The following is a 27282-nucleotide window of genomic DNA, read 5'->3' on the forward strand; positions in this document are numbered from 1 at the left end:
TCTCAGATCCTTACAACAGAGAACAGATTACAAGCAGAAGTCTCCAGATAAATCTGGGATGGATTTTGCTGCTGTGGCTCTTTCATAGTCTTTGACTGAAGTCTGCTGACTGACACCAAGAATGCAAATACGCCGTGGAAGGGGTCTCTGTTTTTTCTTAAGCTGTCTAAATCAATTAGGTGTTTGAGGCGTGGCAGTGTGTTTCCTAAGAACTTCATTTCTTTCTATTGCCCTCCTGACAAAAGTAACCAATCCCTTCGGAGTTTGCCAAGGAAGACGCATCCCACAGAGCTAATGCTGTGTGCACTACGTGTAGGAAGATATGTTTAACGAAAGATGAGAAATCATGGATCAAATAATGTTGTGGAAGCCACACTCACAAACAATGAAGATCATTCTGGATGAACTCCAAATATCATTACTATTGTTTAATTTCAGCTCCAGTCCTGCATCTGCTTAAGATAGTGTCAAAGATAATAATCCCACCAGACAGATACAAAATACAAAGCTGAAATTATGTTGCTTAATTATTTTGTTTACTAGTGTTAAACTACGGCTTTTGTCTGAATCATGCGGGATGGCTATGATTTTTACCTTTAAACTCCTCTGAAAATACAGCAGTTTAGCATCAATACCTATTTCTTTCCAGATTACGTTATATGAATGAGTTTGATAGGAGTCACCATGGTGAAGAAAGGATAATGGAATTTCAGGTAAGAGTTCTTCATAATGAATTCATTCCTTACACCATGTTAACACCCACACATGGAATTAGGGACCTTTGTAACACAATGCAACAATTTACTGGAAATCACAAAACATCAATTATAGAATTGGACTGAAATTGTCTGCCAAATCCTTCATCCCTGATAAAAGAAGGACAGGTAAAGTCATGCCAGCACATTTTAACTCCTTCCTAAAAATTCACGTGGGGTCCATTGTGTACTTCATCAGTGACACAGAAGTAGACTGCAGTGCTATGTGTATGACATGAAATGCAAAATAAAATAAAAATTAATAGGTCATGAACAGCAGTGAATATGAACTCAATTTGGATCATATTTATTTACATAATTACAGCAGATCATTAACTTTGAGAATCTCCTGATTTATGAAAGTGAAAAAGGAAAGAGAGTCAGCTTCTATATTGTATTTTTAGCTTGACGAAAGAAAGCAAGCCTGTATGGAAGGAGCATGAGACTGAGGTTCCTCAGCTGATATTTTATAAAAGCACAATTAAATGTCAGTATTTTACAAAGAACTCTTAAATCCTCAGACTGAGTCTTGTCTGGTTTTACTGGTAGCAGAGTACCAAACTGTAAGCAGAACCGAGCAGGATCTGACTTTCCATCACAGACAGTTAATAATTAAATCAAACATTATATTCAACAATAGAACATATGCATCAGCTTCTTTCAAATTGCATTTCCTTCCTGTTAGATCCATTAGTGTAAACCAGACTGCCTTTAGAAAACCCCTTATTGCTGCTGTCTTTCAGCACAGTTCCTGAAATGGATAATGTGGTGCATATTATGGGCAATTACACAGAACTCCCTAGTGATAGGGTTTTAGAGTTTCAGAATAAAACAGCTGGAACTACAGGGCTGTAAACTAATCTGAAAAAGAGACAATAGTAAGACATTTAATGCACATTGTTAGAACATGGACAAAGACTAGATGTGAAATACTACATATCACCATACCTACTGTATCACACAGCATCTTCTCTGCAAAATCCTTTTTAACTCTTGAAAGACGAGAGTCAAAAGCCAATGATTTTGCCATGAACAAATGCACACGCAGCTGTATAACCCAAGCTAATTGGAAACATTAAAGGAAGAAGTCTTGATCCAGAGCCCTGGTTTTCTCTTGATGTCAGTGAAGTTTGAATCAAATCCAGAACCCTATTCAAAAACGATAATTTATTAATGAATGCATAATGAATATATACCTAGATATGCTAAGAAACTATGTCTCGATCCCTCTTTTACTGTTTCAATACCAACTGAAAATTTAGCATTTTGGATGAAAAATATTGCATTTGCTCTTGGATATATCAAGGCTACTGCTACAATATGTAGTGGTTGATCCCCCATCAATTCAAATTGACAGCAAAGCTCCCATTAATTTTAGTAATACAGCAGCGGATTTTTAGAATAGCACATGCACCATTTGGAAGCACAATGACCATGATTACATGTGTAATCACGGTAATTGTGCACACAATTACTGGTTGGGTATCTAACTGCCTTTCAAAAATCAGTTGCTCTGCTTGCATGTATACTCACAGCAGTCGCTTGTGCAAATACAGTGCAGCCCAGAGCATCCCTACCTCTGTGCGCACCACTGAAATAATACAGGAGAGGGCTCTGCCTGTGGCAGTAGGTATGTGGGATGGAGAAGCATATGTTTATGTTGTGCTGGTGTGAACAATAAATAAGAAAGGAAGAGAAATGGTTGCAGTGTCTCTTTGGGAAAGTAAAAATGTGAAATTACTTCAACTAATTTTTCAAAAGGACAGAGACTGATTTTCACCAGCTCATTTCTTATGATCCTCCTTATCAGCAGGGTCCAGCAGGCATCAGCAAGTTAGTGTTTTGTAATGCTGTGGCAAAATGATCAAATAATTTAGCAAATAACAGCACCATACAGAAATAAAATGAAATGAAATAAAATGAAATAATGAAATGAAATGAAATGAAATGAAATGAAATGAAATAAAATGAAATGAAATGAAATGAAATAAAATAAAATAAAATAAAATAAAATAAAATAAAATAAAATAAAATAAAATAAAATAAAATAATAAAATAAAACAAAACAAAACAAAGCTGAGTAAAATTTTGCAGCTTAAGAAATTCAGAAAACAATTCGAATTTTCAACTTAGTGTGCTGTGAGTTTCTTACATTGCAGAACCTGAAAGCCAGCTGTTGCGGCTAGCTCTAGGTTAAAAGGCAGCTCCTTTTGCTCAGAAGATTGATTTTTATAGTCATAGAGGTATATAAAAGCGCATCCTCTGTAGATAGTGATAAGACTTCCAGATCCATCCTTTCGCTCAGCAAAATGGTAGCCGGAGAAGATTTGGCACAAACCATTTTATTCAGCTGTCCCTTGCAGTCATGGCGTCCCTCTTCCCCTGGGGAGTGATGACTCTGCTTTCCTTTCCCAAGAACAGCTTTACGGCCCCACGTTAGAGGGGAACAAGGATCTGGACAGGCTGGGCCTGGCTGCCCAGCGGTTACTCTCCCCAGGCGTCTGAGTGAGGGAAGGCTAGGCCAAAAGTCAACATGAGGGAAAGCAGACATAAATTAAAAGCCAGGGAATACCTCTTCCTGGGGGCGAAACAGACCCTCTTTCAGAGAATAAAATTGGCAGGTGTTGCGTTAGGGTCAGCAGGTAGCACAGCGCCCTCAGGAATCCCCCCTCATGGCGCTCGCACCCAGGACCCCCTGCGGCTCCTGAGCATGGGCACCCCAACACCGCTGTCTCCGGCAGCCCTGAATCTAACGTGAAATGAAGCCAGCTTTCCCTATGGAATGATGCTAAAAACGGCTATATGAACTTTTTACTAGGCTGCAAGTCATGGGGGGAGGGCAGCTAGGCTGGGAGGCCTTTAGTGGCCTATACCTCGTATGTTTACCAAGGGGGGAAACCTAGTAAAATTTTCTAGGGTGGATGTAATGATCACAAATTACACATGCTGTCTGAATAAGATCCATATATGAAATAACATAATTTGGGTTGTGGTCTCCCTGTTTTAGAGGTTGAAATGTTGAAGCTCAGCCCCGCATGTGGGATTTTAGTCCGTCTTCCTGTCAGGGTTTGGGAAGCGTGGCCCTGGGCTCTGGTGCGCTGAGGAGACGACAAATGGACAGTCGCTGTCAGGCAGAAGAGGGAACAGTGTTCAGAGGCATTGAAAAACGTTTGCTCTGCTACAGGAAAGCTTCAACGCCTTCCCTCCCAGCAGCGTTGGCTTTGTCGCTGGACACAGGGACATTGCGCCATATACACGGCTGTGCTTCCTGGTTTCGCAGCGTCCCATGGTCACGTTGGCTTGACATGTTTCCAAAATAGCTTTATGTAAGTTAATCCAGATGCCTCTGCACGAATAACTACTAAATAGTTATTTAAAACTTTATTGTAGTACTTCACTCTTTGCTTGATTCTCTACAATTCTGCTGATAATTGCAGCAAATTTTGCTCTTAATTTCATTAAAATATGAAGTAACCTCACTGAAGTCCAATCAGAGGGAATTTCAGCTCCGTACATTACTTTGGGTCTGCAGCCTTGTACGTAGGAACTGCGCATGTGGACTGAATTCAGTATAAAGCATTAAATGCTCTCTCTTTTGTAATTAACATGAGAGCTGTATGAAGTCTTGAAGCTAAGAAATCCCACAAGCCCTGTTGAAAACATTTCTTTTTACAGATCTGAAGTGTTATTCAAGGGAATTCACCCTAAAAGATGGAGAACTGCTGGGCCATGAAGAATATAAATCTCTAAGACTCTATGTTGGAGAATAGTTCCCTCAGAAGTGTGCATTTAGTCTCTGACACCTTTGGTGATACGCGCTGCCTCGCCTGCCATCTCTGCAAGCGTGGCCTCACTTTCGCTGTTGTTGCAACACGCGTCACGCGAAATGAAAACAGAAATTTGGGAAAGGATATAATTAACCTACTTGTGAACATTAACCTTAAATATCGTGCTAATTATCTCACTAATTTAATCACTGCAGATCTCAAACTTGTTTGTTAAATATTTAATTCTGCAAATTGTTTTGGATGCAGGGGTGTGGGTAGCTTTCTGTGAATGTAAGTTACTCTGTAAAACTCTTTGCAAAACCATTGTGTGTTCACTCTTCAGTGAAAAAAACCCACTGTCAACAAGACTTTTAATGGCAATCACAGAAAGCGTGCCCTGAGGCTAAGAGATATAGTGCCCTATTATTTTCAAATCTAATGAACACATTGTGCAGGGAGTAGACCAGGGTAAATTTCTGCCTGCACATCTTCAGGTTTGATTCCACACGAGTCTAGACTGGAAAGCTGTTTTTCCTTGTTTCCTTGTTTCTTCTTGCAGCTGAACAATTGTTTCTTATCTATTCACCTCTTGATTACTTGAGTCACTCAGCCAATGATGTCCTTGATCTTCAGCCCTTCTTATCAAGTGAATATTTTGTGCTAAAAGTAACCTAAGATGTGTTTAGATGCTCCAGTTACAATGCTGCCCAAAGTGGCTCTAATTATTCCTGAGAGGAAGCTTTTGAAATTGGTAGTGTTTGTTGAGAAGATGAAAGCTCAGTGTTTGTTCCTGCCTCCCTGACGGGAAGGGGGCCATGCTGGCACCCGCGAAGCTGAACACAGAGAAGCAGTGGCATGGGGATGCCTCCAACCGCCGTGGCTGGGAGAGCCAACAGCCAGGCTGCGGGTGGCAGGGAAAATCCCGGCTGGAGCGGACAGCCAAGCCAGGACGAGCCCTGGAGGCTGGGGGGACCCCAATCCTCTGTCCCACAGGAAGGTGGGGGGCTCTCTGCTGTGCTCTGCCTCCCCTCCCTCCAACGCTCCCCAGTCAGCCCCATGTTTCAGGCTGTACCCACATGGCAGTACTTCTTCAATGTTATTTTCTTAATTTGTGTTATATATGTCTCCTTAATTGAGGAAGAAGGTTAAAGATTGAGGTTGACGTTGTGTTTCTGCACCGCAATTCTTACTATCAGAGGAAGGTGCAAAGATATGCTAAATCCAGGTGATAGCTCACAGCAGACCTCTGACAGGAGGTATTTGATTAGCTAGGCGTCCATATAAATACCTATTTGGGACTATATTATTACTTTATCATATATTACTCAGAATTTCATGCTGATTGCCTGTATTTATTTATTACACACTTACACACACAATTCATACTGTTTAGTTCATCCCTGGCAATAAGAAAGAAATTCTGTGAATTTAGCTGAATAAAGCTGTGTTTGTTCTTGTTAGTCATCAGAAGTCTGGTTCTTTCTATGCATTATCTCAATTTCTGGGCATTTTTTCCCTTCATTTACTCCAAAAATGACTTCAATACTAATGAATACTGAAAGACAGCCAAGACAGGATGAACTTTTGGACAATTTATGCAAACACGACAGATGAGAATAGATTTAGTATAAACATGTCAGGCACAAAAGACTTGACTGCTTTTTAAATACAGGGATACTGGAAGAGATTTATGGATATTTTCAACTGTTCATTAAAGAGAAAAATATTTTGAAACTATAGGCACTATCCTTTTATCCATTTTTGCCTTCCAGGCTGAGTTGCAAACCTTTGATGTTTTCTTCACCAAAAAATAAAAGTAGTTATGAATTTATTTCTCCCAAGCACTTTCATTTTTGTGTCAATTTACAGTTTTTATTACATTCCTGGCAGTCCAAATTATGGTGTTTGGAGAGCAGCTAGAGTCCACAGCTCGGAGTTTTCTGAAAACAGGGATGAAGTTCACTTAATGATGCTTTCTGTCCACTGCCCTTTTTCTTTTCTTTTAATAATAAAAGGTTAATAAAATATATGAATACTTTAACTGCCTGCTAATGCAACCAACCAATTAAAGGTTATTCTAATCTAAACGTCTGGAAGCCACTTGAATTGAGAAAGTTAGCATGCAATAGCTAGTACCCGCTGGATCAGTTTAGTAAAATAGAAAGTCTTGGACACGAAAAATCATGTATAAATGTAGTCCCTACAGTTGACTGAGGCATCAATTCTTACAGCCAGACAGGCATATACTTCACTGTATATTTTCAGAGTCTGCTTCTGTGCCTACTCAGAATCAATAGTAAGCCTTGCTCTCAACTTCAGCGCAACTGAGGTTGGTGTCAGTCAATGATTTTGCAAGATAGGATTGAGATATTGGAATAGTTTCATGGAATTACTGGATTCTTTCTTTCTAAAACTGTCTTAAACTCATATAAGTGGTAAGGAATTTCTATGTGAAAATATGTACTCTTGCATTGCTTCTTAAAAACATCGTATCTTGCCAAATCTATGAAGTCAAAACAGTGCACCAAAATGACAGCAGGAAGGACTGTGCAGTGCAGTGCTTGAAGATCTAATCCTCCATACCCACAGCGCTGACTATGCTCTTGCTTTTTGAGAAGATGGAGAAAGATGGAGAAAGAGGAGATTTGGGAGGAAAATAATGTAGTTTTCATTGTAACCTTAGAAGGATATTGGCAATTTTGTAGCAGAATGATTTGAGCATTCTGAGACCCTTCAAAATAAGGCAGGAAGCTTAATATGGAGAGGTCACAAAAAAATGATAACTCAAAGTAATATTTTAACAATTTTTACTGGACTTGCATTTCCAGCCTTTTTAAATTAATTTAAGAGCCACAAACGAACACACATTTATAAATAACATAATGTAGTTGGAGATAATGTGAATGTCTTTATAAATAACACAGTATAGCTTAAATCATTATTTTTAATGCCTCTATTTTTTGTTCCTATATGAACAGGTCTGTGCTGGTCTGCATTAATTAAATTTAAGTAGGATTTCTAAGGCCAGATCATCATTACTTCTGTGGCCCTGATTTAAATCTGCAGTAAAACATTTCTCCATTTAGTTTGGTGCTTTTGTGTCATATTTCATACACTAGTTGTCTCTTAATTAAATCCATGATGGCCCACCAACACAGACTATTAAAATAACTATACTTTGCACTTGACATATTTATGAGACAGATTCATAAGAGTATAGACTGATACTTGAACTACTCACGGAGAAATGCTAATAAGATTATGATGAAGGTAAGATTAGAACATTCGTCTCCTTTTCTCTTCTCTCTTCTTTTTAGAAATTTATTTTTATAACTGCGATTCACTACTTCTATTTCAGGCTTTTTGATGTTGTTGTATATACCAACAGTTCTTTCTGTGTGGATTTATTGTGGCAATGAAGAGTGGGAAACTGCTAATTTATATCACACCAGTAAAGTGCATAAGTATTGTGTCCCTTGAAATATGAATGTTTGCAGTTGTCTGGAAAACCTTCACATGGGATTGACAAGTTCAAGATAATGCGTATTAAGGAATCAGTCTACTTTGGAATTGGGTGATGTAAAATTTGGATTATTGCGAAGTGCCATGGTGTTTTACCTTTATTGCCGTACTCCTTGAGCAATCCTGTTGGTGTAGGGCCGTCTGAGTCTCTTCCTGTGTGTGTGTGGGGGGGCAGCGGCATTGTCCCTGTCATAATTTGGTGCGTGTTGTTGTGCCAGGCAGGACGTGGCTTTGCTCCTGTCCCAGCTGCAGCACAACATATGGGCACATCACGGGCTGTGCAGTTTGCTCATGGAAATCGCATGAATGTATGGCCTCAATGGTTAAGAAAAACAAAAGGAAGCAAATCCACAAGTCATATGACTTGAAGGGTTGCTTGACATACGTATTAAGATTTGATCATTTGTGTGTACAGTTATCTTGTCATGACCTTCTGAGCATCATTTATTGACAGAGTTGCTAATATCATTGTTTGATAATTTTTTTAATAATTTGGATATGGAGGGTTCAAGGAACTCCACATTTGAGAAATAAGCTGCTAGAAGTGAAAAAGCTGCTAACTGAATGATGTAAAAGCAGCAAGGATTTCTGTCACTTCTTCAGGACCAAGACGTTCACCTCTTGGGGACCTTTTCCATCTTTCTCCTTTTTCCCAGTCACATCCTTTCATGGAAGGATTCCCATACACTGCTGAATCGGAGGTCCCAGTGTGAGCACAAATGCAGAGGTCTCTAAATGCATGCAGTTTGAAGGGTATTTATGTTACTGGTGTGGTTTATAGAAACCCAGATCCACATGATGTTCAGATTTTTTTATTATAATATATCATTGTGCTTCATACTGGTATTTCCTGTGAAACTGACAAAAGCATCAAATGCTGGGATTTCATTTACAAATAAACACAATATTAAAAAGTAAGAATAATAAAGATATATTAAATATTTCATCCTCTACAGAAATAAACCAGCTACAGTTCAGGGAGCTTCACTAAACACATTAAATCTAATAAAATCGCCTACACGTACTCCTGACACTGGTAGTAATTAAAATAACTTGTTTCAAAAAACTGGTCCTATACATGAATACTTATTTGCAATTATTTCTAAGTTCTTCAAACCAAAGATAACGTAATTTGATTCACACACAATGTTCTTGTAAACGTGGTTCATACTGGGTTTTATATGCAGTTTAGGACTGTTAATTGCCATTTTGAGCCTCACAGTAAAATGAAGTTCAATATGTCGCTTTTTCTGAAGTATTGAGAAATATTTGATAAATGCTTGTCTTGGTCTAATCAACTGTGAATAGTTTATTTCTGAGTCCTACTTTTCAGTATAAGTGTATCTGACTTTTCTCGGAGCTTCGAAAGTCTAATCAACTTGTTATATTCATTTAATTAAGGAAATCTGTAACGAACTGTGAAGTGTATGTACCAACAGGCTTTTTTGTTGCGTGAAATTGGCATGTTTTCATTGTGATATGCGATTGTGTTTGTTTATACTGACAGGTAGCCTCTGCTAAACAAATCAATTTTTTTTTTCTACCTGTATAGGTCAATATAAATAGTGTATAAACTGTTTTCTGAACTGCCTCTCTCCTGGTGGACCCATCACCCAGCTTCCCGGATTCATGCAGCTGTAGCTTTCAGGCAATTCTCATTTCTGGAAGGGTTACAAGTATGTAAGTGTTCTTCCGTGCTTCAGAGAGAAGGAAGATGTAATAGAGGTGTGACAGACAAGAGTGTGGATAAGAGACTGACTTTTTTAGTCACAGTTAACCTGAAAAGGGTCATCGCAGTAGGAGATTAAAACACTGCCACAAGCTTGTGGTCGGGATCTGTACGCCGCAGAGTTACCGAGAGGAGTGCAAAGGGGCGAGCTGAGGACGCTGGAGTGAAAGTCCAGTCTGTGTTTCCCAGCCCAAAGTAAGCTGTTCTCATTTCTCTGAGAAATCAGTATCATCGGAAGGAAGTAGCTGGTAAAATAAAGGCCTCCTACATCATATATGCATTTTTTTTAAAAAGACCCTATATTTATTTGTTAATAAATGTTTAGATGTTCCTCCCATCATTATGTGACATGAGGAACATTTTTTATTAAAAATAAAGAGAGATGCTGTGGGGATTGACACATTATTTTTTTTTCTCCTTATGCTTAGACAAACTCTTCAGCCTCAGAGAAAAGGTCCTTGACCCTGGTCTAAAATACTGTCCAGTGCTCATGGGATGTAATGTGAAAGTCATCAAAACTGTCCTTGGCAGGAAGTTTCTATCCATTAGTTGATTAAAATGGTTTATTGTTGCCTACAGCACCATTGCTTTGTATGTATTTTTTTACAAAAAACAGATGTGCCCATGTCTTCCACTTTTTCTCTTTGTGTGGTTTTCGATAACAGAGAAGTGATATCACTACTTGGGCAGATCCCCTCTGTGCAGTTTCAGAGCGGGAAGGGAGGGGAAGGTGAGGCCTTGGCGGTGGGGCTGGGGTACCGTCCGTGTGGGGAGCAGCAAAGGGGGGCAGCGCGATGGCAGCACTTGGGCACGGGGAGAGTTGTGCAACGGCAGGGAGAGAGTAGGTGGAAAAGCAAACCTGCAAGAAGCAAATGCCCAGAGTAGAAAAAAAACCCTAAGTCTGGAACTATCTGCCTGCCAATAGTGTATAAACTCTGCTCTGACAATAGCAAGAAGTGAGTTTGGGCATTTTTTAGACTGAAAACTCTAAAGTTTCAGTTAGAATACGGAAATGGAGAGTAGCTGATCCTAAAATGCTAGACAAGGTTGCATCAGGATAAAATCTTACCTATTCTGCTATTAGAAAGAAAACTGAAAAAGTCCACATCTTCAAGATGAATCAAAAAGTCCACATCTTCAAGATGAATCTGATGTTTCTTTGTTTTCTCGTTCCACCTATGTTGGACAGGGGAGTTGAAATCCCAGTACAAATAGTATTTCCAAATCTAGGGGTCATTTCAAGCTGCAGCTTTGATACAAGTATCTTTTCATTCCCCCAGGACAGGTTTTTCTAAGGCATGTTGACATCTAATAATAATAGGGTCTTTCATTACGGAATCCCAAATTATTGGGCATGTGACCTTATGTTCAATAACTATTTATTTGATAATCATAGGTTAATTAATTTCCATTGTTTCTCTTTTAATTCTATACATGCTTATGCTATACAATTAGAGAAAAACACAGAGAAGCATGAGTAAATGTTGCTCATACAAAATGTTTCTATTACCCTTTACTTTTAAAACCATTAATAGATTATTAGGAGATATAAACATAGGAGGCCATGGATCGTATTTGCATGTTAATGAAATCCATGAATTATACATTATTTGCTATGGAGAGTACTAGAAACAGTATTCCTCCTTTCTAATAGCTATAAAAGCTGGCGGTTTCCTGGAGCACACATCACATCCCCTCTGCAATACCTTCTAATAGAAAGAAAGAAATCCAGCTCTTCAAAGCAATCTCTCACTAAATGAAATAGATTTGTTTGTGTTGCTTTGCAACACACAAGTGTGACAGTTCATTTTAAACAAAATAGTTTTAATAATGTCATTACTAATATCTATTTGGTCATCTCTCTGAAAAATGGTGTTTTAATAGGAATGTTTCATTTTAATAAATGGCAGAAGAGGCAAGCTGCCCTGAGTCAGCAGGAAGTGGATATACACCAGAGAACAGGCTGATTGTGTTAGATTCATCCAGAACATTGAACAGCACACAGACAGTCCAAGAAAAAGCAACTGGCTTTATTCAAATGATTAGTCTTACTGCTACGCTGTAGCACAGATTCACACATTCTTCTATTATTCCTTGACCTTGTGCCAAAAACTCCCACTTGAAGTAATAATTAGAATTAGTGTTTCCAGTGCATGCTTCCATCTTCCTAACAAACAGTAATGAAATGTGGCTTTTACAAAATATGCAGTTAATTAAACTTTTTTTTGAACATTGTTTGATTAATACAGTTCCCCTGTGTTAGCCCCTCGTTATGCCCGACTATCTCTACCTGAGATTGGTGAATTGGAAGAAAAGCACTATCAATAGGATGATTGACATTTCAGAAATTTGCACTTTAAAATTGCTTGTGTTTTTTTTTTTTATTTCTTGTTTTATCTCTGTTTTGGAATAAAGTGCAAAGATGGCCATTATTTGTAAACCTGTTTTTTAAATTGAGGATGGTATGCGTATTATATAACTACTCTACGAATGCCCTCAGCATGAATATGAAGAACACATACATCAAGTGCTACAAGGTAATAAGTGGATTTCTAGGCAAGCTTTTTGAAAAGGTGGCTCAGCACTGTATTGCTTAATAACACTATGCAAATAGAAATTCTGATTTCATTTTTTTCAATATTATTTCATGCTTTTTTACTGTCTGCCTTAATTATCCCAATGCTGAACAAGTATAGTCTTTTGATTGATGAGAGTTCCACCCCTTTACCCACACGCCTGCAGATATGAGGCTCCACAGTTTAGTACCATAAATCACTGTGATTGTATAACTTAACTACTGTATGATCAGAGATCACATACAGCGTTAGCCTGAATATGCATTCATCCTTCGTTATGAATGTTTTAGGGCTAAATTTATTCTGTCTGTTTGAAGAAATATAAGTTTCTTCACATAAGAAAGCAATGCATTTTAAATAAGCAATTCTTTCAACAACTGGAAATAATCACAAAAGTCTTCTATTTGCAATCTTCATTAACGTGAGTTATTTCATTACTTTAGGATAAATCCTTTCAGACAAAAACAACAATTAAACCCCTCCCCCTCCAGGCTCTGACAGCGAAGAATCTATGGATCAGCCATTTTGGTAATTAACCACAATTCCTCTGATTTGTGAATTTCCAGATGATGAGGCAGGAAGCAAGTTACATCTTGGAGAAATTGCCCTCTGGAGAGAGGAAAAACTATTGCGAGGTTGACAGCACAACCTTGTACCGGCACAGTTTCCCTTCCCTAGTGGTTCAAGGAGTTCCAAGCACCCTCCTGTAAATCATCAGCTCACATCTATTTATTATCTTCCAGCCCAGTGCACAACACTATCTGTTACACACGGATACCAGCAATATTACAAGGTGGACTCCAGGGATAAGAGACAGCAAACTCTGCACACCTCCTACGCCTGAGTCACACCCGGTTCTGTTCATAAAGTACATACTATTGTCAGAAATGAAACAATACGAACTATTACGCTTCAAAGTCAGGGTTTTTTTAGTGTTTCTCCAGAATGCTTGATCTTATCTGCTGATATGTTTGCGTGATTATACAGAGACAAAATTTATCTGCACAGCAATGGACAAAATGTCTATGAAAATACTGCTATTCATTCACTGATTATTGTTATATTTGGAGTAGGCACCAGCTACACTCTGCGATGCTTGTCCTGGAATATCAATAAATAAATCATAAAAGCCAATGCTTCAAATATTGAAAAATTCACACTTCAAACTGTGTTTTGAACTATACTGAGAGCAATGTCTCAGAATGTCCTTTTGCTTTATATGAACAGAGGAAATTCAAAGTAGGAGGGACTCTCTCCCGGGATTTGGCATCGGGGAGTGCCACAAACCATCAGCCTTCCTGTCTCTGCTGTGGCAGAGAAACCTCTCCTGGGATGTACCATGAGGAGCAGATAGTGTGTCTGGGGAGTTAATGTGGCTTCAGATGAAATTATCTCCTGCAGAATCCATCTCGCCTGATGGTTGTGTGCATGCAAAGGAGCCAGGCAGTGGCGAGGAGCCAAGCCACCGCAGGGCAGGTGAAGGTTTGGAGAAAAGCTGAAGCATTTCCCTATGACTATGGTGAAGTTCCTTGCACTGTAGACTTATGCTGTTGATGAAAATGGGCCATCACACTCTTTTTCTCCTTCTGTCTGGGGCCCAAGTTTGGTAACAACAAACTCATTGAAGTCCCCATCCTGTTGCCCACTTCCAGTGCTCACTTGTAGCAGATATCTAAATTATATGGTGTGAATGACAACATTTAAAAGAGAAATGACGGCAAATACCCTTCTGAAGGGTACGCTCCAGTTCAAGCACAGGTTTTTGGGCTGATGCCCAACTTGCAGAATGAATTTCCATGGTTTGTGTTGTGCAGGGGGGTACTGGGCAATTCTAATTGTTCTTTTTCTCTTGTTTTAAAAGCAGTGAAATTAGCTGAAAGCTAAAATTAAGAATGGCATTTTGTAGTTTAATTGTGAATGCAAGGCTAGACTAGCACTGGAAGTCACTCAGGTACATCTACTCAAAGGCCAGAAGAAAAAGCACTGCAGGTATTCAGTGCTTTATCTGATTAGAAAACAGCCTGGCACAGATGTGATTTCTGCTCCATATATCAAGCTATGGCAAGCTTTTGCTGCTTCATTATGAAAGCATCTGAAGTAAAATAGGTTTTGGAACATAAAAAATGACAAATTTGGAAAAATATCTATATGCCAGATGGGTGTAGGAAGAATCCTTGTGACAAATATATTATTAAGGGAATATGCATAAGGAAAGAAACTGTGCCCAGCTCTTCCAAGGATGGACAGGCAGGAAGGTAGCGTCTCACTGTGTCTAATGTATTCTCATCTAGTCTAGATCTAATTAATTATGTTGCATTGCCGACATAAAATCTAGGCACCACACACAATAACAGTAAGCTACATCAGGGCTTCAGCAGGACCCGACGATTGCTCTGCCCTCCCTGCTTTTGTTTGCTTTTCCTCGGGGGCTGCAGGTCAGAGTGACGACATCTCCGCTGAGGAAAGGCTAATGCAAACAGACGAGGCTTTTGCTGCATGCCATGGGCAGCACGGCATGAGCTCATCCTCCTCTCCCCCGTTACCACGCTGTGCCGGCCTCCTCCAAGGACTCTGCTTGGAGGGGTTTTATTGCAGACCATGGGCGCTTCAGCACAACTTATCTTCATGCCTCGTGAAGAAATGGGAGCATTTCAGTTGTTGATGACTTACTCCACTCATGCTTTTGGAGCTGAGATCAATGCCCCAGTGACAGGCCCTGGACGACCAGGAAGGCAGCTCAATGTACAGTTCCTGGTGGTTGGCTTTCCACTGTTATCTGTAGGTTGCCCACCCTGGCGCCTGGGCTCAGGACACATGGGGCTGTGTGGGACAACATGGCAGCACGCAAGGTTGGTGGGTACATGGTGTGGAGAAAAGAGGCTGAGCTCTGGTGCCAGGAGGCTGCTGGACAGGCAGCGGGGCTGGGAGTAGTCAGCAGCTCTGGCTGTGGGGCAGGACTGGCGCAGGGGGACCCTGAAACTCCACAGTGTGGGGTCAGGCAAGGTCACTGCCTCTTCCTTGGAAACAGACAAGTCAGTATGTCAGCTTTAGAGTATAAAAAATGAAAGCACATGCATACTCTGGCTAGGCCTACATCTGGGTGGCAGACCAGACCTGATATGGTCTTAATTGCAGCTGGAGGAGCTGCATGCAGATACTACGCACCATTGTCTCAGCCTCAGAGGTTATTCCCAAAGATGGGATACATACCTGGTTTGGATTCAGGGTGCAAATGATCTAGCCATGATTAATGTGTTCAGAACTGAAATAGAAATGGAGGCAGGGAGGATGGTACGGCAATCTTATAATTTGGCTTCACATAACTTGATTTCACTGATGCCCCATCCACTATCTGATTGCTCTTTTCCTATTTAAACATAGCCAAACCAGGAGGCTTTTGCTCACAGGCTTCTAGTACTATTTTATTTGGCAGTTATGGAATAAAAGAATTTTAGTATTGCCTTAGAGTTTCTCCTGACATCTATCACAACCAATCCAGCTCATATGTGGGTGAACTGTGTTTTGATCCAATTATAAAATTCTATTGGAGTCTTGTTACATTCTTATCCCATGTGCATGTTGAAAAATTCAAGAGCAAAAGAAAATTCTACAAAATGTTTCTCATTTACTGTAGGCTTGGAGACACAAAACCGCATCACACAGTCGTTTGTGGACGCTAATAGCGAACTAGAAAACCAACATGTTCTTCAGGAAAAAAACCCCACCCTGTTAATCAGCAGCAAGATTTAGAGGGGGAATAGTACAATCTGTGTTGTAGATATTATTGTAGATAGACTTCAGGGACACAGCCTTACTTTTGTTAATGGTAGCAACAAGAACTTTGTTGGTGTTCATCACAGCAGTTACGATGACAAAGGATCTGCCAATTTGAAGACATTTCTGAGGATGCATAAAAATGACAAATTTGAAGAGAACCCAGACACAAAATGACCATGGCAACACAGCTAACATCCCAATGGATTATAATGACTATAATATTTAAAAACGGAGATATTTTACACACTCTTAGTATCTCTATAGCAAAAATGCATTATTAAATCAACAGCCCATGTGCTATTTGATTACTATCATGCAGAAGTTGATCTAGGATATTTCTGGCTCAACACTTCCACTGTCTTCAGGCTACAAAACATAATAAAGGGAATTAGGTGTCTCCCTTGCTTGTCTGCTATAGAAAGCCATGCAGAGGCGTCACTTCACAGAGTGCTGCTCACAGGAGAGGAAATACATTGCTCCAAAGCTTTGTGGCTTCATGCTGGTGGAGTCTCCCACACATCCACAATCAGAATCCCTGTATAAAGCTATGTGACGAGGGAGATGTCAGGACCAAGCCAGCAGCCTTCGGCAAGCACAGGTGGTTCTGCAGCCAAACAACAGTGACAGTGCCAGGGCCAAGCCTGAAGCTCAGATTTCAACTGGGAGCAGTTCAGCCACATGGAAAAGCCAACAACTCTTTCAGGTTCCCAAATACTGTTTATAATTCATCCCTTTCAGGTCTGCAGTGATCTAACCTGCTGCAAAAAATGTCACACCAGCTGCCCCCAAGAACAGCTGCTGTGTGGGCACTGCTGGGATGGACTTCTCTGTCTTACCTGGCTGAGGTGAGCCCTCCGTGTGAGCATGAGGCCACTCTGCTCCAAGGCAGCAGCAAGCCGGTGCCAGGCTTGGCCGGGGCACTGCTCGGCTGTCTCAGCCTCCCCACACCAGTGCGGTGAAAGAGGCAGGAAGAAGATGGAAGTGGAGCGCCCAGCAGTGGCCACCAAGGCTGAGCTACACAGCCGCTTGCAAGGGCGAGAAGAGAGCAGCGTGCATGTGAGCTCACATAGGATGTTAGATCACTCCCAAGGCTGCCTGATTTTGGTTACATCAGTTTTGCCTCCCTGTGATTCCACTAGCTTAATAGTTAGTCCCGTTTTCCTTATTTCCGAGGGTACAGACAGGTTGTTGGTCTCCAGCTCTGGAATGCCGTCTGTGTTTCTGCGCCCCGTGGGAGGCTGACAAACATGGCACCTCTCCCCATGGCTTCCCCCGGTCACTCTGAGCCCTGTCATTAAGCTCTGCCACAGAAATCTGTTTAGTCACAGAAGCAGATTGCTTCCATGAAGCGCAGAATTGTAATTTGCCAGTACTTACACTACAATATTAAATACTAGCATGTAGCTCTTTCACCTTTTTAGTTCTTAACAGCAAAAAATACTTGGTGTGAAATCCTGCCTCTACAATGGTCGATGATAAAATCTGCATCAGCGACAGAGCAGCTTCTGCCCTTCCTATGGTGAGTGGTTTTATTGGGTTTGCATTTAAAGCTGTTCCGATACATCAGTGCTATCATTGTCAGTCCAGAGCACTTGTACACGCGCAAAGCTGGTGGAGAGCTCATCTCCACACCTCCTTCGCCCTGGACTCATCCCACGCAGAGGGACGGCGGGGGTTTAGTGCCAGCCCTTGCTGGGGTTTGTTCTCCCATGGTAATGGATGGCCGTTTCGGCTCTGAGGCAGAACACACTCCAAGTGCAGCCATAAACCGCCACGCCTCACCCCAGGCTCCAGCCCACTGTAGTTAATCATTAAATAATTCCCCTGGTGATGTTATCCAGTGCTGATAAATTACAGATTTCATTGTTTTGCCTGGAGCAGCTTTAAATTGTGTTAATTTCATCGAAGATTGACACTGGCTTTTATTTCCTTTTCTACTGTTTTGTCCTGTAAAAGAGACACACGCTACAGACTTCAGATTGCTCACATAATTGGCACAATAGATTTTATTCTCATATTTTGAGAAAATTGTAATCAGAGCCTTTGAAATACCAAGAACTTTTAGATCAATAAAATACTAATGATAGTGTATTCAAAGAGGAATATTACCACAAATCCAATAGTTTTTAAAACAACCTTATTGTTGACCATGTTTGTTTTACATGTGATCTCAGAATGATTTCTAATTTTATACAGCAGTGAATTTATTCCACCTACAACGCACATTTCTGACACAGGGTTTTCTCAAAAACTGAAGATAAAATATATTATACATCTTCCTGATGAGCCAAACTATCATCAGTCTGATTCCCTCTTTTGGCAATGGAAAAAATATCCCCAGGTAGTCCTATTCTGCTCACCCTGAAGAAAAGGCAGTTTTAAGTTAGTGGGATTTTGATCAGACCTTTTATGGCAAATTCCACTATTTGGGAACAATGAACATAACAGTTCGATGTGTATTGGATAACGCATATGGAAAATTTCAGAGCTGTAATTTACAACTACAAAACTGATATTAAATATTTTCTGTACTAGCAACAATGTGATGCAGTACAATAGTCTGTTGTGGTAAATAAGAGGAGGTTTTCATTGCGCACTATTGCAGCTCCCTGAGCAGAATGCTGAGTTCAACTAGGAAATATTGAATAAAACTTCAAATCCCATCTGAGGCTCCATATAACAGTTGGTATGTCTAATACAAGCCTATCTCAATAATTTCACTAGGGTACCTGCTTTTTTTGGTGTTTTTTTTTTTTTCTTTTTAGGCATGTGGTATAATGCAGTCTAAAGCCCCACTGTACTCTACGCCTGCACAGAAATGAAACGAAACAATCAGCCAGGTGTCAGGTACCCTGAGGCACTGATAGGTGTTAATGGCCCTGATGAGCCTCACCTGGGACCTCCCACCTTGCCCATGGGCCAGGAGCACTATTTAAGCTCAGCCTTGGGCTATTATTCTCTTTTTGAGCAATGCTGTAGGGGTGCTGATTTCTGGCTCCCTGTCCATGGACCCTGCTGATGTCCTCTCTGGGCTCTGTGTGGACCTCCTGGCTTGGTGGCACAAATGTGCTGTTGCTATGGACCTGTCTGGCAATCTCTGGAATGTGTCTGATCCTGACCTGTGAATTGACCACCAAGCTTGGCCTCCAACCTGTGTCATCACCATGAACTTGCCCGATGTTGGGGGCTTGCGGTTGAAGTGGCCCTGCTTTCCTTGCCAGCTACTGTGGGACTGGCCATAATACTGCCCTCAGCTCCTGCCTCACTGTCTTGCTGGAAGAAGACATGGATTAGTCAAGGTAAATAAATCTGTTAATAGAGTTTACTTAACCTGGAGGAACCTGCCCTGACCTATGTTTCTATCTCCTGTTTTCTATTCGATGGCTGAACTTTCTTAGGAGAATAAAAAAGCAGCTAGATTTAATATCCCAGGGCAATTGTTATGTCCAAGTCAGTTCATGTGGACACGAGCTAGTTTTCCATATCTAGTTTTCAAGACTTTTCAAGACCCAGAAATATGGTGAGGGGAGCTGCAGTTCCTCTAGGGAAGCAGCTGGCTGAAGTTTGAGCTGCTGCTGAGCTCGTGCTCTCCATTGGTCTCCTGTGTGGCCAAGGGTTTTCTGTGGTAATTAGTGCTCATCTGCTTGCTCACCTGATTGACCTTGTGTCTACCTACTGTGTGTGCAAACCCAAGTTATTGTTCAGGAATTTCATAAATGAAAACATGAGCTCCCAGGTGTCCATGCCTTCTGTGCATGTTACGGTAAAAAAGATGGTGAGGTGGTGGATGAAAGCTGAAAAGAAGCTGCATGGTTTGTTTCAATTTGCTCTCTTCAGGACAGTGTGCTAGGCGATGAGTTGGTCCAAATCCCATGGAGTGTTTCAAGAGACCAGCTATGGTGATTTGTAGCAGAATGGATCAGATTAAAATTCCCCTAAATACCCCTCCTCAGTAAATATACAGCTCTTGAGAAACCTCTGGCACTATTTCAGACTATTAAGCAGAGCAACTCAAATGTGTAGGCCATTTAAAGAAATGGAAGAAAAAACACCTTTTGTTGAGATCCCTCACTGTTTGGAAAAAATATGGACAATAGTGTTGTCTAACTGTTTCTCCTATACTCTAAAGCATGTCCTTTTGTCCACCTCCATACTGGGCTTGATCTAGCCTCCAGAAGAAGACAGAGGAAAACTGTCTATTGGTTTTAAGGACCACACTCCGACAGTTAAACTATTGCTGTGGCAGGTTTTCCAAACTTTCTCCAAAGAGTTTTGATTTCCCAGGAACTGTGAGAAAAAATATCTATATTCTACCAGATTCTGATAGGGCGAGTTTGAGGGAGAGGCAAGTGTCTGCCCATCTGGGACAGGTACAGTGTCCTCCTACAGGGCATCTATAAGTGAATTTGGATGTCACTGTTTAAATATAGTGTTAGCGGAAGGGAATAGAAAAATATGGGCCTTATCCCACAAAGTTGTAGCCTCAAACACCCGCCAAATCAGATCACATGTACTGTGGGGTTAATTGGCATAATCTCTAAATGTTTTTGTTACCAGCTGCTGTACATATATTAGCCTAGCAGATTAAAAAAAACCTGTGGGTCCCTCCAAGCACTTGGGATAACATATTCTCATTTTAAAAGTACTGTTGAATAGATTGAAAAAGGGAAAGAAAGGCATAAAAACAAGACTTTGGAAGCAAGGCAAAAAGTCACAATGTTCGTTTCATGATACATCTGGGATTTTACCACCTGGGTAGGCTTGAGAAGCAGATCTTCCAAATAAAAATAGCAGGATAATAAAACAATAATAGTAAAAAGCAGTGGTGAGGTACTTCAAAAATCTACATTTTACAGAAGCGTAATCATGATTTAAAAATACAAAAACACTGTGACTCAAAAGAGGGAGAGCGTGGGTGTTTGCTGGGATGAGTCAAAAGAGAAGAAATTTCAACTCCAGAAAGCAAATGCAAAAGATGAAGCTCTAAGTAGAGCCTGCAAAAAGGCAGACCAAATTTACGCATTTGTTCTGCATCCAGAGTTCACCTCCATGCTATGCAGAAGTCATTGATTAACTGACATTAGATTGAAATGGGGCAATTAGACAGAGTAAAATGTCTACAGCATAAATTATACAAGAAAAGTGTCTGAAGAGAGCCTCTCTTTTGTCTTTAAGACTTGCCAGCTGTTCCTTTCCTGCCTTGTGATTTTTACCTTTCCAGATAAGCATATTCCTGTTCCCTAAATCAATCTGACAGAACAGAGTTAACTGTACATCACAGGGTACAGCTGTATGTCCAGATACATTTTTAATAGGTCAGCCAGTCCAGTGGCAAAATAGCAGTGAATCATGTTAGCAGATGAGGCTGGAGGGCCAATGATGCTGTGGAAGCACCTGCAGCAGACATTGCTGCATACTTCCTTGGCCCGGATTTCTGGAACAGTTTGTCACGTGTTGAAACTGAAGCATGTGCTTTGGTCCCCTTTGTAGTCAGTGGAATCAGCTGCTCAGCCTTATACAGTAGTGAAAGATAATCACAGGAGTTAGAAATCCTGCTGTTTTCCAGTGTAAATAAGAAAGGTAAATTACTGAGTCCTTGAAAAAAAGAAAGCCTGGGCAGTTCTGTGGCTATGTTGTCTCACTGCTCTTTGCTTGTAACAGTGCAAGACTTGTTTTATGCTTTTTCACAATGGGAACAATGAAAACTTGGGTTTTTAGAAACAAATTGCTTTAAGACTCCTCTAGTGGCTGGGGCTAGCATAGTGTAATCTGGAAACACCTTAGCAGTGAATTTAGCTTGTTTGTAAAGGAAACCTACTCTTTGCCATAGTCTTGAGGTTGTGTGACTCTCTATGCCAGTAGCCTGTTTTTACTGCCCAGTCAGCTGTGGGGTATTTATTAGGCCATCTTAAGTTGACCTCTTCTACAAAGAGTTGTTGGAGATGCACACAAGCTGCCATTTTCAGATGCAGCTTTTACAGCCCGTAGCCATTTACCAAGTTCGGACCTGAATACGGATGGTCATAGCTACAGCAGCATGTAAAGGCCAGGTATAAAACCCAGGGCTGTGCTTGTATTTTTTCACTCAGTAGCCTTTAGCAGTGGGGGTTTTGCTCAGGCCTATCCTGTGGGGTGTTTGATTTGTTCTCTGGGTTGTATCTTGCTCCCTGTAAGGCTGCTCTGAGCCCCTCAGCAGTGGGAAAGGCAGCCTGCCCTGATACATGGGGTCTCAGAAATGGGCACCCTTAGCAGTGCAGTGTGCGCTGGGAGCATCTGATCACCTACAACGGGTCTGGTTTTTGAACAGGATAAGGAAGACAAATCTTAGCATCCACCTGTTGGAACAACAGAAGAAAAGATGCAATGTCTGTGTGATTTAGCCCAGTGCACTGGGCTGTTGGAAGCAAACTGTGTGTTAGGCATTTTCTGATCTTCCCTTTACTCGTGCTGGCAAGATTAATGCTTGAGCTCTTCCACTGTAGAATAACACGCGGTTCATTCATAGTGTGACCAAATGAGATGAAGAACTGATCTTTTGTAAAGCCCAGGTTACTGTTTACAAAGTGGCGAGGGGGGGAAATGAGTATTTAAAATAGCTATTGGCCCCTGAAGAGTGCTTCAGCAAGGGTTCAGTCTTCTCACCTTGTGCTGTACGCAGGATTTGACAGTGAATGGACTTGAACTGATGGTAGCTGCTGGATGACCGCTTCAGTTTTTCATTTCACATCCAACATATTGTCCATGTAATTCAAGTGGTATTTTCATCTGTTCTTGTTCAGTACTTTCTACAAAACACAGGCTTGTTATTTCTGTGTAGTTCTAGCATGGCACTGGCTGAGAGCCACCCAAATCTGATGGTATCTCCCCTCTTACCTGCAGCAGTCGATACCTGACTCCAATTTTATTGACAGGACCCCCTCAAGCATAGGAGTTCCACAAAGATCAGGGGTTTAAGTCCAAGTTTAATGTGCAGCACTACTAAGCCCAGCAAAGCAAAAGGAAAACAGGTGAACAGTTAGCTAAATGGTGTTTATATTATTTTTATGCTGGGCTTTATCTGACTTGTCAGGCGCCCACTTTATATTTTATAGATATGTCTCCCAGCCTTCAAAAATGCAAATTTATGATTTTGAAAATATTTTAGCTAAGCTGGGAGCATTTAACATTTCATAATTGGGTTGGAGGGTTGTACATATCTCACCCAGTCCAATCTGAAGGAAAAGTGAAATGTTTCAATTTTTCATGTATAGACTGTGAAAATGTGAAGGCTGACTCTAACAATAATATATAAAACACAAGAGAAATGTAAAGCGATCCAGTCTTATAATATATGTGCTTGTTTGGTAATTTCTTAGTGGTAAGGAGTGTTTATGTAGCACTGAAGTTAAAATATCTGAACATCACACAGACAGCGTGATGATTTTATACAGTGAACTCTTTTATAACTCATTTGAAATGAACCTGTCAATCATCATTAATGGTCTGTGAAACCCTATCCCAAGCTGATGCCAAGTCTTTCCCACAGAACAGTTACATCGTGATAAGCTCTGCCGTGTTTGCAGTAAATCAGGGAGTTTCACAATGAAGTTACTTGATAAGCTTTGCTGTGTTGCACAGTAAGTCATTGTGTTGAACAATTACACAATAAACCTCCTTAGTTTTTTCTTTATGGGAGCATCTCTCAGTAACGGATAAAAGTCAACATGAATATTTTTCTCCCCCTTCTACTGCCTACCTTAAATACAATTTATGGACACTTCTTAAGGTTCGGGGGAAGACCATTGTCTGTCTGCACCTGTGATATGGTACAGTTCATAAAGCACTGGGGTGCAGTGCACAAGAAGCTTAGAGAAATCTGAAGGCATTACTGGTGCTGAGTCAGTGATGGGAAGGGTATCGCTGGCTTTCAGTGGAGCTGCGCCCGTTTACACTAGCTGAGTGTTGGCCTTTTTCTTTGTTCTCCAAGAAGATACATACTAGAACTTCCTGTTTACACAGTGATTTGTATTTGCTTCGCTCTGTCTTTGTTTTCATTGTCCCATTCAATTTTTATTAGTCAGCATTGCTATAAGCAGCATTTTCCCTTTTAAATTCTATTTTATTGATTCTTGTGGTTTACAGGACCATTTCTCTCCCTACCATCTCCTCTTATGTGATTTAACCTGCTGCTCCTATTTGACAGCTCCCAACTCAATCAATTTATTCTTTACCCCACCCCAAATCTTCAGGTCTTCAGCTGTCTCCCAGACATCTCCACATTGACTTCCCCTTGCCCTCCAGTATCACAGACTGGGACTCAACTTCTTGCCTCTCCTCTCAGGCTGATGCCCTGTGCTTCTTCCTGCCTGTCTCCAGGGCTCAGACTTCTCTTGTGATGCCTTTGTTTCATCTCCTTCTCCCTCCCCATGTCTTACCACTTCGTAGAGACTTGCATAGCCTATTGTCGAGTGCCTTATACATGCAGTTTGCATTCTTCCTTGGCAGAGCCTCTTAAACTCCCACCACTACAGCCTTTGTGTGCCACTTCAAAAACGCACACCTTCTAATCTTGACAAGATAAAATAATAATAAAAAAGGTTCCTGTTGCCATTTCAGTTGGGTCCCTTCGGGTGTATAAATTGTTGGAGTCAGATTGTAGGAGATGTGTCTGCCTTTCAAAGAGCAGGGAGTCATGTCTGCATTAACGCTGTCTCCATAAAGCACTGTGTACTGAAAAGGGCTATCATGTACACCAAAGCTGGAGGAGCCAAAGCTCCATCTGCAGCACATCAGAAAAGCTCCAGTAACATCAAGGGATGTAGCTTGGGTCTGTGCTGGATGAAGGTCTGGCCTTGAGTGGGGACCATGTAAGCAAGGAGATAGCTAATGAGTCTGGTTTATGTTTCACCGAAACCCACTGCAGATATAGAAAAAACATGAGAGGATCTCACTGAAAAGAAATGAGAAATCTGGGCATAATATTTTGTTTTCAGAACTACCATTCACATTTGTTTTATTGATGGGCATTTTGTTAGAAAAATAAAATATAGTTATTCATGAGCTTAGAGCTGCTGCTGTCTTCCAAATTGTAGAATGGTTTGGCTTGGAAGGGACATTAAAGGTCATCTAGTTCCAACCTCCCTGCCATGGGCAGGGACACCTCCCACTAGACCAGGCTGCTCAAAGCCCCATCCAGCCTGGCCTTGAACACTTCCAGGGATGGGGCATCCACAGCTTCTCTGGGCAACCTGTTCTAGTGTCTCACCACCCTCACAGGAAATAAGTCCTTTCTAATATCTAATCTAAATCTCCCCTCTTTCAGTTTAAAACTGTTACCCCTTGTCCTATCGCTACAGTCCCTAATAAAGAATTCTCAGTCTTTTAGGTACTGGAAGGCTGCTATAAGGTCTGTCCAGAGCCTTCTCTTCTCCAGGCTGAACAACCCCAACTATCTGTCTGTCTTCGTAGGAGAGATGCTCCAGCCCTCTGATCATTTTTGTGGCCCTCCTTTGGACCCGCTCCAACAAATCCATGTATTTTGGGTGCTGAGGGCTCCAGAGCTGGATGCAGTACTCCAGGTGGGGTCTCAGGAGAGCAGAGGGGCAGAATCACCTCCCTTGACCTGCTGCCCATGCAGGTTGTTCTTGCATGAGTCATTACCCCCTAAGTATGTGTGAGATTTGCTAGTGGTAGTCTGTCTTGTGTAGTAGAAAATTCAGGAAGGAGATCTGCCAGCTGAGGTTTGTAGTTCCTGAGGCAGTAAAGTTTGCTATTTCTTTTATCTGTTCAAAGTCACTTTATTGTCTTCTACAGAAGTTCAGTTGAGGTGGTTGTAAGGTTAGGAAGAGGGAAGAAGAGATGAGAAATGTGGAATATTTTCTAGTCTGCATGCAAGGCAGATCACTTACAGTATGCGTTACTAGTTTAAAAGCCCTCAAGAGGATGTTGTAGGGCTCTGTAGTAAGATATGTGCAAAATCAACATTTGCTGCCCTTATTTAAAATGTCATGAAGATAGGATGTCTACACGTTCTGCAAGAGCAGTGTGTGTAGCCTCCAGGAGGTATGTGTAGGTAGTAGATTACAGCCCTTTTGCTGGTATGCATATGTTATGTGGCCAAAATACAGATTAAATTCTGTCTTGTAGCAAGTGAATATACTGACACATGCTCTAGTATGAGCAGCCTCCGAACATGGCATAGCACGTATGTGTTCCCATTATGTAGTGGAGGTGCCTTTGTGTTGGGATGCAGGAAAGCTGCAGTTTAGGTTTGTGATTGATGTATGTGTAAAGCATGATGGGGGGAACCCAGAAGGCTCTCAGAAAGCTGAAATGGGATGAGGCTGTCAGAACAACTGTCCAGCTTGTATGTGAATCCTCATGTTGTAATTGACACGTATGTATTGAAACTAGCTTATTAAAGCAGACATTTAGGAGTTAGACATATTTACAGAAGGGTTTCATAGTTGGGAGCTGGGCCTTTGAAGCTGTCATTCCTGTCTTTTATAAAAATCAGGAGGCAAGCTGAAATTGCAAACTGCCTTGTCATCCGTGGAATCAAATCTTCAAATAAAGAGGAAATCTTTTCTTTTTCCTAGAAAAGATGCACTCACTGAGTCTTTTCAGATACCATTTCTATTTGTGACAGTAACTTTTTCAAGGAAATGAGCAGAAGATAGAACAGCATGCTGCTTCTGATTGTACATTCCTTAATATGCTTTAGAAATATGTACACTGGCAACTCTTTTGCAAGAAAATGCTTCGTCTTTCATTAGAGAATGACTTATAAAAAAAGCTTTGACTTTTGTATAGCTGTATATTTCATTAGGCGTATTTCATACCTCTCTAACAACCCCTAAATGGCAAGCAGTCCTGAGCAGTATCCGGGAAAGAAAATTGCTTTAAATGGTTCATTTAGGTGAATTTAGTAATTTTATTTTGTATATAAACCAAAAAACTTTTCTTAGCTCAGCTTTTCCACTTGCCAGAATACAGGTGTATAGTTGAGTGACATCACACATAGGAACATTCTCTATAAGACACTTTAAGAAAACACTAAATACTTGCTTCCCAAATTACATTTTTAATCACTCCAGTAGACACTACCATGAGCAAGTAGAATTAGATTGGCACTAATTGGGAAAGCATCTGATCATCAGGTTTCCTATAAGCTATTG

This window comes from Larus michahellis, chromosome 8 (assembly GCF_964199755.1).
Source record: "Larus michahellis chromosome 8, bLarMic1.1, whole genome shotgun sequence".
In the NCBI taxonomy this organism is placed as follows: domain Eukaryota; kingdom Metazoa; phylum Chordata; class Aves; order Charadriiformes; family Laridae; genus Larus; species Larus michahellis.